Source organism: Pongo pygmaeus, chromosome 18 (genome assembly GCF_028885625.2).
Source record: "Pongo pygmaeus isolate AG05252 chromosome 18, NHGRI_mPonPyg2-v2.0_pri, whole genome shotgun sequence".
Taxonomy (NCBI): domain Eukaryota; kingdom Metazoa; phylum Chordata; class Mammalia; order Primates; family Hominidae; genus Pongo; species Pongo pygmaeus.
Window position 1 is genome coordinate 25,628,565 of NC_072391.2, and position 15,908 is coordinate 25,644,472.

Below are 15,908 nucleotides of genomic sequence, written 5' to 3' on the forward strand. Positions count from 1 at the left end.
TTCCAGCCTCAAGTGATCCTCCCACCTTGGCATCCCAAAGCACTGGGATTACTGACGTGAACCACTGTGCTTGGCCCACTCTTGCTATTTTCCATTCTACTTAAGTCCTCTGTTTTTTCTTTCTGTTTAATCTTTTTCCTTAACACACCACCCACACATTGATTTCTATACTCACAGTTTGAAAATCGACGTGACCTACTGAGTTTGTTTCTTATCCTCTGGGCAAGACACAGTTACAGGCCTGGATCCAATGCCAGAGCCACCTGATCCTGCTTGTCACCAGAATCTTCCCTGAGCCCTGGACTGGCTTCTCCACACTGTCAGCCGCTCCCAGCCCCAGCGCCTACTCTGCCCTGGTCAGCCCTTGGCCAGAATCCCTGCTGACCAACACGGTGTGGTGCCAGGAGCTGCCAGCAGGCCCAGCCTAGTCAGCGGCCACTGGGGGCCAGGATGGTGCCAGGAGAAGGGCCAGAACCACAGCCCCAACCTGCAGACCTCCAGACAGTGTAGTTAGGTGGTTAAAAGCTCAGATTCAGGGCCAGGTGTGATGGCTCACGCCTGTAATCCCAGCACTTTGGGAGGCCAAGGTGGGCGGATCACTTGAGCTCAGCAGTTCGAGGCCAGCCTGGGCAACATGGCGAAATCCTGTCTCTACGAAAAAATACAAAAATTAGCCAGGCGTGGTGGCGTGTGCCTGTAGTCCCAGCTACTCAGGAGGCTGAGGTGGGAGGATCACTTGAACCTGGGGAGGCAGAGGCTGCAGTGAACTGAGATTGTGCCACTGCCTGAGCAACAGAGCAAGACCTCATCTCAAATAAGCAAAAAACAACAAAAAAAGCACGCTCAGATTCAGGATCTGGGCTGCTAGTGAGCAAATCTGGCTCTTTACCCAATTAATTCACCTAGCCGACTCCCTCATCTTACAGTGTGGGGAGCTCGGCCCTCGGCCATGTCCCACCACAGACCTGACATTCTCCTCGGCCCTGGGAAATGAAGACAAGCAGCTGTGACCCTGCCTGGCACGGCGCCTTGTACACAGCAGGCACTTGATATGCATTCCAGAGCTAAGTGAGTGTCATCTGCTTTATGGCTTTTGAGTTGTCATAAATTTGCTCTTAAGGCAGCTGTGGCAAACTATCCCCCAATAGCTGTTCACTCTTTCTTCCTTAATAAGAGAACCACCGGGTTTTGGCTAAGCATGTCACTTGGCCACTCAGGATACATTTCCCAGACTCCTTTGCAGATAGATGTAACCATGTGAACAAGTTTTAGCCAATGGGATATAAGAAGGACTGTGTGCAACCATAGGGAAGGGTTCTTAAAGGGAGTGTGCCCCTTGGCTCTCCTTCCAACCTGCTGGCTGAAATGCATATGTGATTGCTGGAGCTCAAGCAGCTACCTTAGACCATGAGGCGGATGGCCCTGTGCTGAGGCTGGAAGAGCTATGAGACAAAGAGAACCTGGGTCTCTTATACCATGGGACAGCATAACAATCCTGGATTCACAATCTTCATACTTTGATACCTAAACTTGTGTAATCTACTGTAATTTTCTTTTTTCCTTTCTACTTGCTAATTTTATTTGGTAACAGTAGCTCCTTCTCTCCCATGTCGTAAAAAGTCACATCCTCTTTTTTGTAAAGTTTTATTTTTTGAGAAAGGGTCTTGTTCTGCTGCCCAGGCTGGAGTAAAATTGTGCAATCAGAGCTCATTGCAGCCTCGATCTCTGGGCTCAAGTGATTCTCCTACCTCAGCCTCCTGAGTAGCTGGGACTACAGGTGTGTGTCACTATGTTGCCCAGGCTAGTCTCGAACTCCTGGCCTTAAGCAATCCTCCCACCTTGGCCTCCTAAAGTGTTGGGATGACAGGCGTGAGCCACTGCACCTGGCCTAAAGGTCACATCCTTTATGACAAATGGGTGCCTGGGCAGGGTCAACCTGGGAAAACTGTGGCCTCAATCCATAGTCCTAACTTGGCAGATACTCTTACATTTGCACATGAAGACTGGGTACCTGGAGGATGCTGGATTTCCCCAAACAAGCAAGGAAACTTCCTTAGCCTTTAAGTCAGTTCCAAGAGGCCTGTTCTAACACCAGGCAAGATGCCCAGACTCCTAGGGATCTCTATCTATCCTGGTGTTCCTTTGGCCCAAAGAAAGGATCTGCTCCTGTGATAAGAACAGGACTCCAGCTGAAAGACATCAGGATTTTCTTGAAAGCTTTCTCTGCCTCACTCAGGCATCCACATCTTCTCCTCCCAGTCCCTATTTCTTTTCTTTTATTAATTTTTTTGTTTGAACTCCTGCCCTCAAGTGATCCACCCTCCTCGGCCTTCCAAAGTGCTGGGGATTAAAGGCATGAGCCTCTGCGCCCGGCCTCCAGTCCCTATTTCTATGGAAAGGTAGCTGAGTGAGTCAGGAAGACTCAGGTTCAAGCCCCATCTCTGCCACTAATGGGCTATGTGACTTCACCTCTTGAGCCTCAGTGGGGATGCATAGTTGTACTCACTCCGTGAACTTAACAGCTATTATTATCATCATTTTTATTATCATAAATAAACGGGACTGAGCCTTGGGGCCCAGCCAGACTTGTGACCTGGACGTCTGGCTCGTAGCAAAGCCAAGCTTCTTCAGGGGTCCTCAGGGAATAGACTATTTCAGTCTCTGGCCACGGAAACCACTGTCTCACTGAGTCTCGATCTGGCAGTTACAGGAGCAGGAAACTATGCCTGCAATGCTCAGGTCAAGGCCTGCGGGTCAAGCCACAGTGGCCACTGGTCCCCCTTGGGGCTCACCCTCACCCCAGGACCTGCCTTCCTACCATAGAAAGCGGGTGGAATCTTCCCACCGCCACTCCTGGGAACCAGCATCCCAAAGCCAACAACGTGGCACCCCGAGCTGGCCAATGCACACAATAGTGTATGCCCAGCACAGCACAACCCACACGCCCTTGACTACAACCACAGTGAACACAGGTGACTGATCAGCCACCTGGAATCACGCACTAGCTTCTGTGTGAGGATCTGCCTCTGCCCCACCCTCAAGTCATGTGTTTAGGAGTGTATCACAAGATCCAGGCCTAAACCAACCACTGGGGTGCCTGGCCACAGAGATTGGCTTAGAGGTGGTCATGTGATTACAGTCAAACTATTCTAGCTATTGCAGCAAACCTGGGGCTTTTTGCTTGAGTAACGGGAAGAGGTGATCAGGCTTTTCATGCTGAATGTGAACTTGAGACTGGGGCTGAGGCCAACACAGAACAAAGCTGATGTGTGGTGGAGGGCAGAACCAGAGAAAGAGAAAAATGAATAGTGATGATGTCATTTGAGACCTGGAATCCAGATGTTCCTGAAACCAAACTACCAAGCCCAGCGTAGATTTCTGAATCAGATGATACAATAAACCCTGCCTTTTGTGGGGCAGTAGGGGAAAGGGCTATTTAGCTAGTTACAGATAGGTTTTCTGTCACATGCAATATGAAAAGCCCCAAACCAGCCAGGCACGGTGGCTCACGCCTGTAATCTCAACACTTTGGAAGGCCAAGGCAGGCGGATCACCCAAGGTCGGGAGTTCGAGACCAGCCTGGCCAACATGGTGAAACCCCGTCTCTACTAAAAATACAAAAATTAACGGGGCATGGTGGCACGTGCCTGTAATCCCAGTAATCCCAGCTACTTGGGAAGCTGAGGTGGGAGAATTGTTTGAACCTGGGAGGCAGAGTTTGCAGCGAGCCAAGATCGTGCCACTGTACTCCAGCCTGGGCGACAGAGTGAGACTCTGTCCAAACCCAGCCAGGGTTTAGGCCATTGTATATTATTTATGTATAATTTCAAAAATACTTTAAACACCTTTTTCTTACTAGGGCCACTGTATATGATCATATAGGTGGGGTACTGCTCAACTCTAGTGAACAACCTTTGCAACTTTGCATGGGCAGCCCTACTTCCCACCCCTAGAGGCAATTACTTCCAACTATTCTCAGTGTTACCTTTAGCATCTCTCTCTCTCTCTATCTATATATGTATCACTAAATAATACGCTTCCCGATTCTTTTTTTTTTTTTTTTTTTGAGACAGGGTCTCACTCTGTCACTCAGGCTGGAGTCCAATGGCGCAATCTTGGCTCACTGCAACCTCTGTTTCCTAGGCTCAAGTGATCCTCCCACATAAGCCGCCAGAGTAGCTGGGACCACAGGCACGTGTCACCATACCCAGCTAATTTTTGTATATTTTTGTTGAGATAGGATTTCACCATGTGCCCAGCTGGTCTCAAACTCCTGGACTCAAGGGATCCACCCATCTCGGCCTCCCAAAGGGCTGGGATTACAGGCATGAGCCACTGCACCCGGCCCTGATTATTTCTTATCTATTTTGATCCTATCTTCTGATTTCCAGGTATGATAAATGAGACTTTAGCTCTACTTCCCCTTACTACTTCCCTTCCCCACCCTATCCCTACACTGGTAGGTCTTCTTCTGGTTCCTTTATTTATTTATTACAGACGGCATCTTGCTGTGTTGCCTAGGCTAGTCTCAAGCCCCTGGTCTCAAGCGATCCTCCCGCCTCAACCTCCCAAAGTGTTGAGATTACAGGTGTGATCACAGTGCCCAGCAACCTGGTTCCTTTACATACCATGCCAAGGACACTGTCTTATTCCACCAACTAGAAGAAGCTGAGTTTCTCACAGTTTAGCACGAATTCAGAGAAGGGACAGTGTGGCTTTTGTGCTGTGAATGAGTGATAAGAAAGCAGAAGAGCTTCTTATCTGCTTGTCAACCTCAAAAGCTTATCAACCTCAAAAAGGCATAATTTCTATTGAAATAAGACAAATAATGCATGTGAAAGACTGACTGCACACCAGGTGCTACACTGGACTCTCCTTTGACAATGACAGGAGCTGCTAGGTCCAGAAGTGACAGTCTACCTCTGAAAAGGCAACCTTAAGGGAGCAGAACTGCACAGCGCTAGGCTGTTGAGGGCTGCACCTGGCTTGTTCTGAAGATATTCTAAACCCTAGCTGGAGTTCTGAGTTTCCTTCAAGCAAGAAACAAAAACCAAAGCCCAATACAGTGGCTAACAGCTTGTGCTCTACAGCCGCATGGCCAGGCTTTGAATCCTGGGCCCCACCATTAGGAGCTGGGACCCTGTCCTAGACAATAGACTTGTCAGGCAGGCTGTGACATCCTAAGGTCTGCACTGCTGTCTCCACCCCTCCCCCCATAACTTGTATTACCTTCAGTGCACAGGTGCTCAACATGAACTCAAATACCCTTCTGCTTAGTGTTTCTTTTGTTTTGAGATGGAGTCTTGCTCTGTTACCCAGGCTGGAGTGCAGTGGCGCTATCTCGGCTTACTGCAACCTCCGCCTCCCAGGTTCAATTGATTCTCCTGCCTCGGCCTCCCGAGCAGCTGGGATTACAGGCACCCGCCACCACGCCTGGCTAATTTTTGTATTTTTAGTAGAGACGGGGTTTCACCATGTTGGTCAGGCTAGTCTTGAACTCCTGACCTCAAGTGATCCTCCCGCCTCAGCCTCCCAAAGAGATGGGATTATAGGTGTGAGCCACTGTGCCTGGCTGCTCAGTGTTTATTTACTGGGGTGCAGCATTAGGAGTGATTAAGTCAAGCATCAAGCTAAGAGTTCACATCAGTGTCTTAATGTCTGCACCCCTAGCATATAGTGGGTGCTCATAAACATTTATTTAAACTATTGAGAGAAACAGTACACTTTACATCAGAATGAAAGGACCAATTTACAGAGTCCAGCCCATCCGTCCCTTCCTCCCTGCCATCTCAGCTTCCCAAGTTTCCAAGTTCAAGAATCAATCTCCATGCACCACCAAACTCTCCTCACCTCCTTGCCCTTGTATCTATCTGCAGGTGCCTCTGAGGCAGGCGAATAGGGTCTGGAGGCAGGGAACCTAAGGCTGATTCAGGCTGACTTCCTAGAGCTAAATCAAAAGGAAAACCCCTACTTTCCAAGCCCAAGTAACAAAAGGACCAGAGGCTACTCCCTTTGCAACCCCCAACTTATCTGCGTGGCAGATGAAAAACTGAAATTACCTCTGATTGGTCCCTTCCCACAACCGATCAGGCTGGTGCTGGCCAAGTCCTCGTTTGTATAGGAGTCTTCATTTGTAACTTCACTTCAGCCTCTGACTGGTCGCTTCCCACAACCTATCAGACTGATCCCAGGCCACTACTTCATTTACATAGGGTGTATATCAAGTAACCAATGAGAAACCTCTAGAGGGTGTTTAAACCCCAGGCAATTCTGTAAGCAATCTGCTCGAGCCCACTCCCACCCTGTGGAGTGTACTTTTGTCTTCTGTAAATATTTGCTTTCATTGCTTTATTCTTTCCTTGTTTTGTTCGTGTATTTTGTCCAATTCTTTGCTCAAAACGTCAAGAACCTGGACACCCTCCACCAGTAACACCTCTGCCTGGAATCCCTTTCCCACTCACTAGCAAAACCCTTTAATCTCTTCAAGACGCAGCTCAAATGTTGACCTCCTTCAGAAAGCCTTCCTTGTTTGTTTCTTTTGGGTTTGTTTTGTTTTTGTTGTTGTTGTTGTTGTTGTTGAGAGAGTGTCTGGCTCTGTTGGCCAGGCTGGAGTGCAGTGGTGCAATCATAGCTCACTGCAGCCTCCAACTCCTGGGCTCAAGCGATCCTCCCACCTCAGCCTCCAGAGTACCTGGGACTACAGGTGCATACCACCCACATCTGGCTAATTATGTTATTTTATTTTTGTAGAGATGGGCATCTCCCTACATTGCCCAGGCTGGTCTCTTTCTTTTTTCTTTTTTTTTTTTGAGACAGGGTCTCACTCTGTCACCCAGGCTGGAGTGCAGTGGTGCAATCGTGGCTCACTGCAGCCTCAGTCTCCCAAGCTCAAGTGATCCTCTTGCCTCTGAACTCCTGGCCTCAAGCGATCCTCCTACCTAGACCTCCCAAAGTTGATTACATGCATAAGCTACTGCACCTGACCTCCAGAAAGCCTTTCTTGGATAGTTCCCTCCTCTGTAAACAGGGGTCAGCTAACAGTACCCCTGCAGGGGTTGTTCTGAGGATACAATGAGATTAGGCACATGGTGTCTGGGATAGACTTGACTCTCAAAAGTACTAGCTGCTGTTATGTCCCAAAAATCCTCCAGTCCCCAATTCCCTAAATCACTTTGCTCCCTACAAGCCCTCCACAAGCAAATTTCATTATACCCTGAGGCCAGACTGTCTGCGGCAGGCAGAAAAATGGCTCCCCTAAGATGTCTACATCCTAATCCCTGGAACCTGTGAATGTTACCGTATATGGCAAAAGGGACTTTGCAGATGTGATTAAGGATCTTAAGATGGGAGACAGTCGTGGATTATCCTGTGAGCCCAGTGTAATCACAAGGATCCTTATAAAAAGGAGGTAGAAGGGTCAGAGTTAGAGGAAGAGATGTGACCAAAGACAGAAAGGTGTGAAGCTGCCACACTGCTGGCTTCAAAGATGGAGGGAGGGGCCAGGAGCCCAAGGAATGAGGACAGCCCCTAGAATCTGGAGAAGGCAAACAAACTGATTTTCTCCTGGGGCCTCCAGAAGGAACACAGCCATGCTGACATCTAGATTTTAGAACTTCTGATCCCCAGGAACTATAAGATAATAAATTTGTTGTTTTAAAGCCACTAAATAATTGCAGCAATTTGTTACAGCAGCAATTGGGAACTAACAAAGTCCTGAAGAGCAGCTCTCAACCTTGGGCAATTTTGCTCCCTCAAGGGACATTTGGCAATGTCTAGAGACATTTTTAGCTGTTGCAACTCTAGGGGTGCAACTAGCACCTAGTGGATAGAGGCCAGGGATGCTGCTAAACATTCTAAAATAAACAGAACAGTCCCCTACAAAGAAGAAGATCTGGCCCAATGTCAGTGCCGAGGCTGAGAAACCCAGCTCTAGAATGAATCTGGTGGAATTTTTCTTTCTTTCTTTTGTTTTTTGAGATGGAGTCTCACTCTATCGCCCAGGCTGGAGTGCAGCAGCTAAATCTTGGCTCACTGCAACCTCCATCTCCCGGGTTCAAGTGATTCTTGTGCCTCAGCCTCCAGAGTAGCTGGGATTACAGGTGTGTGCCACCATGCCTGGCTCATTTTTGTATTTTTAGTAGAGACGGGGTTTCACCATGTCACCCAGGCTGATCTTGAACTCCTGACCTCAGGTGATCCGCCCATCTCAGCCTCCCAAAGTGCTGGGATTACAGGCATGAGCCACCGTGCCTGGCCTCTTTCTTTCTTTTTTAAGAGACTGGGTAGGTGTCTTGATCTCTCATCCAGGCTGGAGTGCAGTGGCATAATCACAGCTCACTGCATCCTTGAACTCCTGGGCTTAAGGGATCCTCCCGCCTCAGCCTCCTGAGTAGCTGGGACTAACCTGTGCCACCATGCCTGGCTTATTTTAAAAATTTTTTGTAGAGATGGTGTCTTGCCACTCCTGGACTCAAGTGATCCTCCAGCCACAGCCTCCCAAAGTGTTGGAATTACAGGCGTGAGCCACTGTGTCCAGCCTCTGGTGTAATTTTAAGGAGCCCTCCCCAACCCTCTCTTCCCCTTTTCCTTTTAAAAACAAATCTCCCCACATACCATAAAGAGACAGAGAAGGCCAGGTGTGGTGGCTTACGCCTATAATCCCAGCATTTTGGGAGGCCGAGGCAGAAGAATTGCTTGAACCTAGGAGGCGGAGGTTGCAGTGAGCTGAGATCGTGCCACTGCACTCCAGCCTGGGTGACAGAGCAAGACTCTGTCTCAAAAAAAAAAGGAAGAGACAGAGAAATCAACTTACCGATGTAAACAGCAGCCTGCTGCAGAAGCCAGAGATACGCCATCATTTGCTCTGCTAAAGGCTCGTAAAAATATCATTGCAGTACACTGTGTTTTCTGCATATAAAACTGTTATCGCGCAAGGGCTATTTTATTGTTTCAGGAATCTGAAAAATGCATTTTGGAATATGAAACACAAAATATCATAATTATAGCTTCGATTAGCAAAATGCACAAGGGAGCTTGAATTGTAATGTTTAATCACTTGCTGGGCACCCTCTGCATGTCCACGGTACACTCTGTACTCCTGGTGGGTCAGCCCAGGGATACAGCACGTCTCACGTCTCACATGAACTCTGTGTGCCCGGCCCTCTGGGTGGCCAGACCATGTGAGTGTCTTGAACAAAAGGGGCCGTGTGTCTTGTTCCTCTGCAGCTCCCAGCCCAAAGCACAATGCCTGGCACACACCATAAATGCACAAGTGCGTGCTGCATGAATGAACGAGTAAGTGAAGAAAAGCTGGCAGTTTCCTGCCGATATAATGGAGAAACAGAAGGACTTTTGGGTTGTGGCTGGGCACGGTGGTTGACCCCTGAAATCCCAGCACTTTGGGAGGCCAAGGCAGGCAGATCACTTGAGGCCAGGAGTTTGAGACCAGCCTGGGAAACATGGAGAAACCCCATCTCTACCAAAAATACAAAAATTAGCCAGGTGTGGTGGCACACGACCTGTATAGTCCCAGCTACTTGGGAGGCTGAAGCACGAGAATCACTTGAACCAAGGAGACAGAGGTTGCAGTGAGCCAAGATTGTGCCACTGCACTCTAGCCTGGGCAGCAGGGCAAGACTCTATCCCCCCGCCCCCAGACCTCCAAAAAAACAGACAAATAAACAAACAAAAACAAACAAAACAACCTACTGTGTTGTAACTACATAGGAGTTACTTAGTCCAATGACATGGCTGAGGCCGTAGTGGGAAAGACTGGCTCATGGAGGATCTGATAAGCACCAAAACCAGATCTAGCCAAACAAGGCCTTTGGGATGAATTCAAGTCCTGGCCCTGCCACAATCAGCTGAGGAATGCTGGGGAAATTACTTAACCTTCTGAACCTCAGCTTCTTCATCTGTAAAATTCATTCACTTAACAGAGCGGAGCAGAGTGAGCAAGGTGGAGAAGAAGTGAGAGAGGGGGCCTGAAAACCACAGGTGGCACAGAGAGCTGGCTTTCCTCCAGGAATCCTTTCTCCTCTGCCTGGCCACAGACTACATTTCCCAGCATCCCTTGCAGCTAGGTAAGGTCATGTGACTGCATTCCGGCCAATGAAAGAAGAGCATAAATAACTTGTACCATTTCTGAGCCCATCCAGCAGCCCATTTTCCATGCCCTGGTTGGCTTCCTCTCCACTGCCATCCTGCCCAGAACAGATTGGTAGCATTTCAGTATCACTTACAAAGTACTTGCCACATAACTCCTCTCAGCTCCCTAGAAGGCATGCACTCCTTCCTCCTCGGGCTCTGAACATGCTATGCCCTCTGTCTGGTACACACCCCAGCCTGTCCTCCCTACCCGTCCCCTGGCCAACGTGTCTGCTTATCCCTCAGGTCTCAGCTTAGATGTCACCTCCTCCAGGAAGCCTCCCCTGAACCCCAGGAGTTAGTCGCTCTTAGCTTCATTCTACAGATGAGAAAACTAAGGAACAGAGAGGTTATATGACTTGCCCCAAATCACATGACTAGAGTTGGGTTTGAAGCTGGTGCTGGCTGAATCCAGAGCTGTCAATGCGGTCATCACTTCCTTAACCAGCGCTTCTAAAAGTATGGGACCAGCTGCCGCAGCAGCCACTGCAGCAACCTCACCTGGTAACTTGCTGGTAATGCAAATTCTCAAGCCTCACTACAGACCTACTAAATTAAACTCTGGGGATGGGTCCAGCAATCAAAGTGTAAGCAAGTCGTCCTGGGGATGCTGATGTGCAATGAAGTTAGAGAAACACCGGCCTAGGGCAATTTTCTGCAGTTTAGCCACCTACTTCCAGGTGCTTCCTCTGGCTTGCTAGTCCTTGCTACATCTCAAAAGCTTCACAGCTGGAGAACAGAACGCCATCCACCCTCTGACTCTGGAGCCATTTGAAACGCTTCTCTAGGAGTCCCACAGCCCTGGGACTTTGGGGGTTGTGGGGGGGCACTGTTATTTTCTGCTTTATCATCAGCGTGTTAGTGACTCACTCCTTCCTTTGTGTGAAGCCTTCTTATGGTTGGGCACGGGCCATGCCTGTGATCCTAACACTGGGAGGCCGAGGCAGAAGAATTGCTTGAACCCAGAGTTCAAGCCCAGCCTGGGCAACAGAGTGAGACCCCATCTCTACACTAAAATTAGAAGTTAGCCAGGCATAGTGGTAGCTCATGTCTGTAGTCCCAGCTACTTGGGAGGCTGAGGCAGGAGGATCACTTGAGCCGAGGAGTTCCAGGCTGCAGTAAGCTGTGACCGTGCCACTGCACCCCAGCCTAGGTGACAGAGCAAGACCCTGTCTCAAAACAACAAAAAAGAAGCCTCCTTGCTTGTGCTCATCAGCCTTGGCTGCAAGAATTTGATCCAGCAACACTTTAAGGCTCAAGCCGCTTTCATCCCAGGTGTAGACAAGGTCATTGCTCTAACCACCTTCTAGGAGCCTTCTCAGTTCATTGGGGTAATAACCTGCAGCTTTCAGGTCAGCAGAACAAATCTCCCTCAACAAAAAACACTGATTCTTTTAAATTAGTTCAACCTGCCGCTATTACTTTGGCTATAGCCCTGATCATTCAGTTGTTCTGCTTCAGGTGTAAGAATTGGACCAGAAATAGTGAATCCCGGAGAACGAGCTTGAATAAGTCCAAGCTTCTGCTCTTCACCCTTGGTTTTCTTCACACAGCTCCCAGAGTCCTGGCAACCAGACGCCAACCCTGCCAAACACTGGACAAGACTGCTTTGGGGAATCTCCCCACAGCAAGATAACGATCCTAAAGACATCCTTCCCAGGTGGGCATGGTGGCTTATGCCTGTAATCCCAGCACTTTGGGAGGTGGGTGGATCACCTGAGGTCAGGAGTTCGAGACCAGCCTGGCCAACACAGTGAAATCCCATCTCTACTAAAAATACAAAAATTAGCTGGGCACGGTGGCATGCACCTGTAGTCCCAGCTCAGACTCAAGAGGCTGAGGCAGGAAAATCACTTGAACCTGGGAGGCAGAGGTTGCAGTGAGCTGAGATCACACTACTGCACTCCAGCCTGGGCAACAGAGCAAGACTCCATCTCAAAAACAAAAAACACTCCTTCTGGCTTATGGCTCTGCCCTCCCTGTAGGTCTTCAAAGTCCCCTTGACTTGTCCAACAAATGAGGAAAGAGTGAGAGGTTTTTAGGGTCGAGGCTTGAAATGGACAAACTCATGTTTCATCAGCCAAAACTCAGCCATGTGGCCCTACCGAATGGTAAGGGAGCCTGGGAAAATTCATCCAGGGAGCACCCCAGGAGGACGAGAACATGGGTACTGGTGACCCATAGCTTTCTCTGCCACATAATACAGTAAAATGTTTTAAAAGCAAATCAGTGATTTTTTTTTTTTTTTTAATAGAGACCGGGTTTCACCCTGTCAGCCAGGCTGGTCTTGAACTCCTGGGCTCAAGCAATCCTCCCACCTCAGCCCCCCAAAAGTGGCTGGGATTACAGGTGTGAGCCACCACACCCAGCCAGTGATATATCCTTAATCAGCCAAAAAGTACTGTACAGTTACAAAAAGCACAAGAAAAAAAAAATTGGTGGATCTTTTTTATTTTTTGAGACAGTCTCGCTTTGTTGCCCAGGCTGGAGTGCAGTGGTGCAATCTCAGCTCCCTGCAACCTATGCCTCCTGGATTCAAACGATTCTCGATTCTCCTGCCTCAGCCTCCCGAGTAGCTGGGATTACAGGCTCATGCCAACATGCCCAGCTAATTTTTGTATTTTTAGTAGAGATGGGGGCTCCCAGTGTTGGCCAGGCTGGTCTCAAACTCCTGACCTCAAGTGATCCACCCTCCTCAGTCTCCCAAAGTACTGAGATTACGGGCCTGAGCCACCACACCCTTGGCCCAAAAAACCGGTAGCTCTTAGAATGTACACCAATGATTATGTGTAAACTATGACCATTTCAGTTCTGACTTCTGGCCTCCCCATTCCCTGCAGAGGATAAGAACTTCGGACCCCACCCACTTCTTTGAGAATGGGGGCTGAGAGGAGGGCGGACGCCAATCCCAGCCATGTTACACTGAAATTCATGTCGTTGAGAGGTTTTACTGTAGTTGTTGAATTAATAGCTGAACAAAGGAATGAACATCGGGTGCTGTGGAGGCCACAGAGAAGGAAGACATCTGCATACGCCATCTCTGAACTCTACCTCCTTCCACCTGCCTCTTCCCCAGCTCAGCTTAAACATCACCTGCCTACAGGAAGCCTTCCCCCATAACCCTCTCCCCTTTACACACACGGTGGGCATTCTCAGCTCTCACCTTCTTGCTCTGTATTCCCATTTACCCCATCTCGCTTTTTAGAATCTGTTTATGTGACTGGCTTCCTCTTAGGGAGCTTCTGTGGGCCTGGGGATCACTCTGACCCTCGGTTTCCTCCTTGGTAAAAACATTAGGATAGACTACGTGACTCAATTCCCTGTGACTTCACAGCCTGTCCAGGGCCCTCAACCATAGGGCCCTTGGCCATCAGACGTCTCCCGGGGCCATAGACCATGACACTGTGTGCCAGGCACTGTTCCAAGCACCTAACATATACATACTCGTCTACTCTTTCCAAGGATACTAAGTGGTAGATACTAATACTGTACCCATTTTACCAATGAGAAAACCGAGGGCCAGAGAGCATAAATGAGCTAGAATTCCAACCCAGGACTCCAGCCCTAGTGTTTCCTGCTTTCCTGGCTGAAGAAGCACCCACCACCGAGGTCCCAGAGGTCGGGCTCCCTGGGACCGTCCCCTTGGGCAGATCTCACTTCCCCATGCGGCCCATCTGTACTCAGGGCGCAGCTGGGCTGGTTCCCCGAAATCCCCCAGGCGCGCGCAAAAGGATCTAGGCCGGGGCTTACCCGGGAGGCCCCCACCCCCGCGCGGCCACCGGCTTATTAATGCCCAGCCCCTTGGCACACATGTCAGCAGCGCCTGCCAACAACCAAACTCCCGCAGCCAACAATGCTGCAAGGGCGCGTCTACACAGTCCTGGAGGTTCCGGGAATTCGGGCTGACGCAGGCCTCTAGTTCAGGGGAAAGGGTGGGGGATGCGGCTCTGAGCCCTGCAGGGGACAGGAAGGCAGCGATGCGCCCACACTCTAGGGACCCCAAGGGCGGAGGCTCCCAGACTCTCTGTCACTTGCAGCCAGATCACCGCCCATTGCTTGCCAATTGCTTTCCATATCCACATCGCCGTTAATCCGCACAACTTCCCCATTTCACCAAAGCAAGCACTGAGCCCCAGAGAGTTTAACAACCAGAGGAGAAGCGCCCCCACACTCTCCTTCCATGCCTTCTCCGGCCCCATTCCCAAGCCCAGACCCAGCACGCTCCAGACGCCAGCTGCACCGGGGCGCACAGGCCTGCAGCGCCGGCTCCCAGCCCCCCACAGCCTTGCCGGCCGCGGTCCACACCTACCTCCCTCGGGCAGACAGGCGCGGCAGCCGCTGCCCACGGCCGCGAGGGTCCAGAGGAGTTGGCAGAGGCTCGCGGCCCGGAGCTCCAGGGTGCAGGGCGGGCGGGCCCCCCGAGAGTGCCGGGGAGCGGAGAGCGGGGAGCGCTGGCTGGCGCTCAGGGCAAGCAGCTGGGGCCACGCGGGGCAGATGGACCGATCCCGGGGCGCGGGGCCGCCGGAGTGATCCCAGGAAAGGCGCAGGGGCCGCTGGGACGATCCTGGGATGCGGGAGCGCGTGCCAGGGACTCGCGTGCAGGCGACAGCGAGCGGGACTCGGGTGGCTGCAGGGCCGAGAGTGCGAGCGCTCGATCCAGGAAGGAGGGGAGCTGAGGCTGAAGCTGGGGCTGGGCTAGGTTGAGCAGAAGCGGGCGGGCAGGGGCGGGGCTGGCCTGGCGGGCGCACGGCGTGGCGCTCACGTGGCCGCCCCCAGGTGGCCGTCACAGTGCCTGCAGCCTCCTAGCGGGCCTCCTGGCTCCAGCGCTGGCTCCCAGCCCCAGGTGCAATGGTTAGCGCTAAGTCTTGGCTCCCCCTGCTGAGTACACAGTGTCCGGTTCTCCTGCTCAAGGCTGGCCTTAGCATCCGGCAGCGAGGGGGCAATTCGAGGGAGTGAGCAACTTCCGTCCTCTCCCGCCGCGCCTCGCCATTCTCGCCTGCTTCTCGCTTAGTTCCTGTATTCCTGTCCTTTCCAAAATCACTAGTGATCCAAACCCATCGCTTGTTTGTATACATCTCTATCCATAACCTTAAAATATTTTTTATCGGAAATACTTTGTTTTTCCTGATTTTTTGCTTTGTAAAAACAGGCACGTATGACAATTGCAATTACTTGTGTAGCTTTAAAATTAGTATCTCCTCTAGTTATTCCTAACTCTTGACACAGGGCCTGGGTGGCACACAGTAGATGCTTAATAAATACCTGTGGCATGAGTGGTAGAGTGTATAAGGTATAAAGAAGAAAACGAATTAAAACTAATAGCTACTGTGAACACTTTGATATTAGGTCCTTCCAGATACTTTGTTAGTGAAATTTTAGAAATTTCACACATTCTAGATATAAAAGTAGTGACAATGACATTTATTGAGGGATTTCTCTCATTCCATCTTCCCACACTTTGGGAGGCCGAGGCCGGCGAATCACCTGAGGTCAGGAGTACGAGACCAGCCTGGCCAACACGGTGAAACCCAGTCTTTATTAAAAATACAAAAAAGTAGCCGGGCGTGCTCTGGAGGCTGAGGCATGAGAATCTCCTGAACCCTGGAGGCAGAGGTTGCAGTGAGCCGAGATCGCGCCACTGCACTCCAGCATGGGTGAAAGAGTGAGACTCCGTCGCAAAAAAACAAAAACAAAAAAATAAAAAGGAACAAAACTGAGCCTAATAGAGATAATGACATTTCCCAGGTGAGGTAGCTACAAAA

At 50.2% G+C, this 15,908-nt stretch overlaps 1 protein-coding gene across 2 annotated transcripts in view; it reads right to left on the reverse strand.

Annotated features, from left to right (window-relative positions):
• The window catches only part of EEF2K (eukaryotic elongation factor 2 kinase), an 83,623-nt gene extending 68,771 nt beyond the window's left edge, over nucleotides 1-14,852 (reverse strand). Inside the window, exon 1 of one of the 2 annotated variants that reach the window (XM_054455629.2) lies at nucleotides 14,456-14,852. The gene's annotated coding sequence lies outside the window, so the exon portion shown is untranslated. The remainder of the gene's footprint in view (nucleotides 1-14,455) is intronic. The other variant, XM_054455633.2, reaches the window with a different exon arrangement.
• Nucleotides 14,853-15,908: the final 1,056 nt, after the last annotated feature.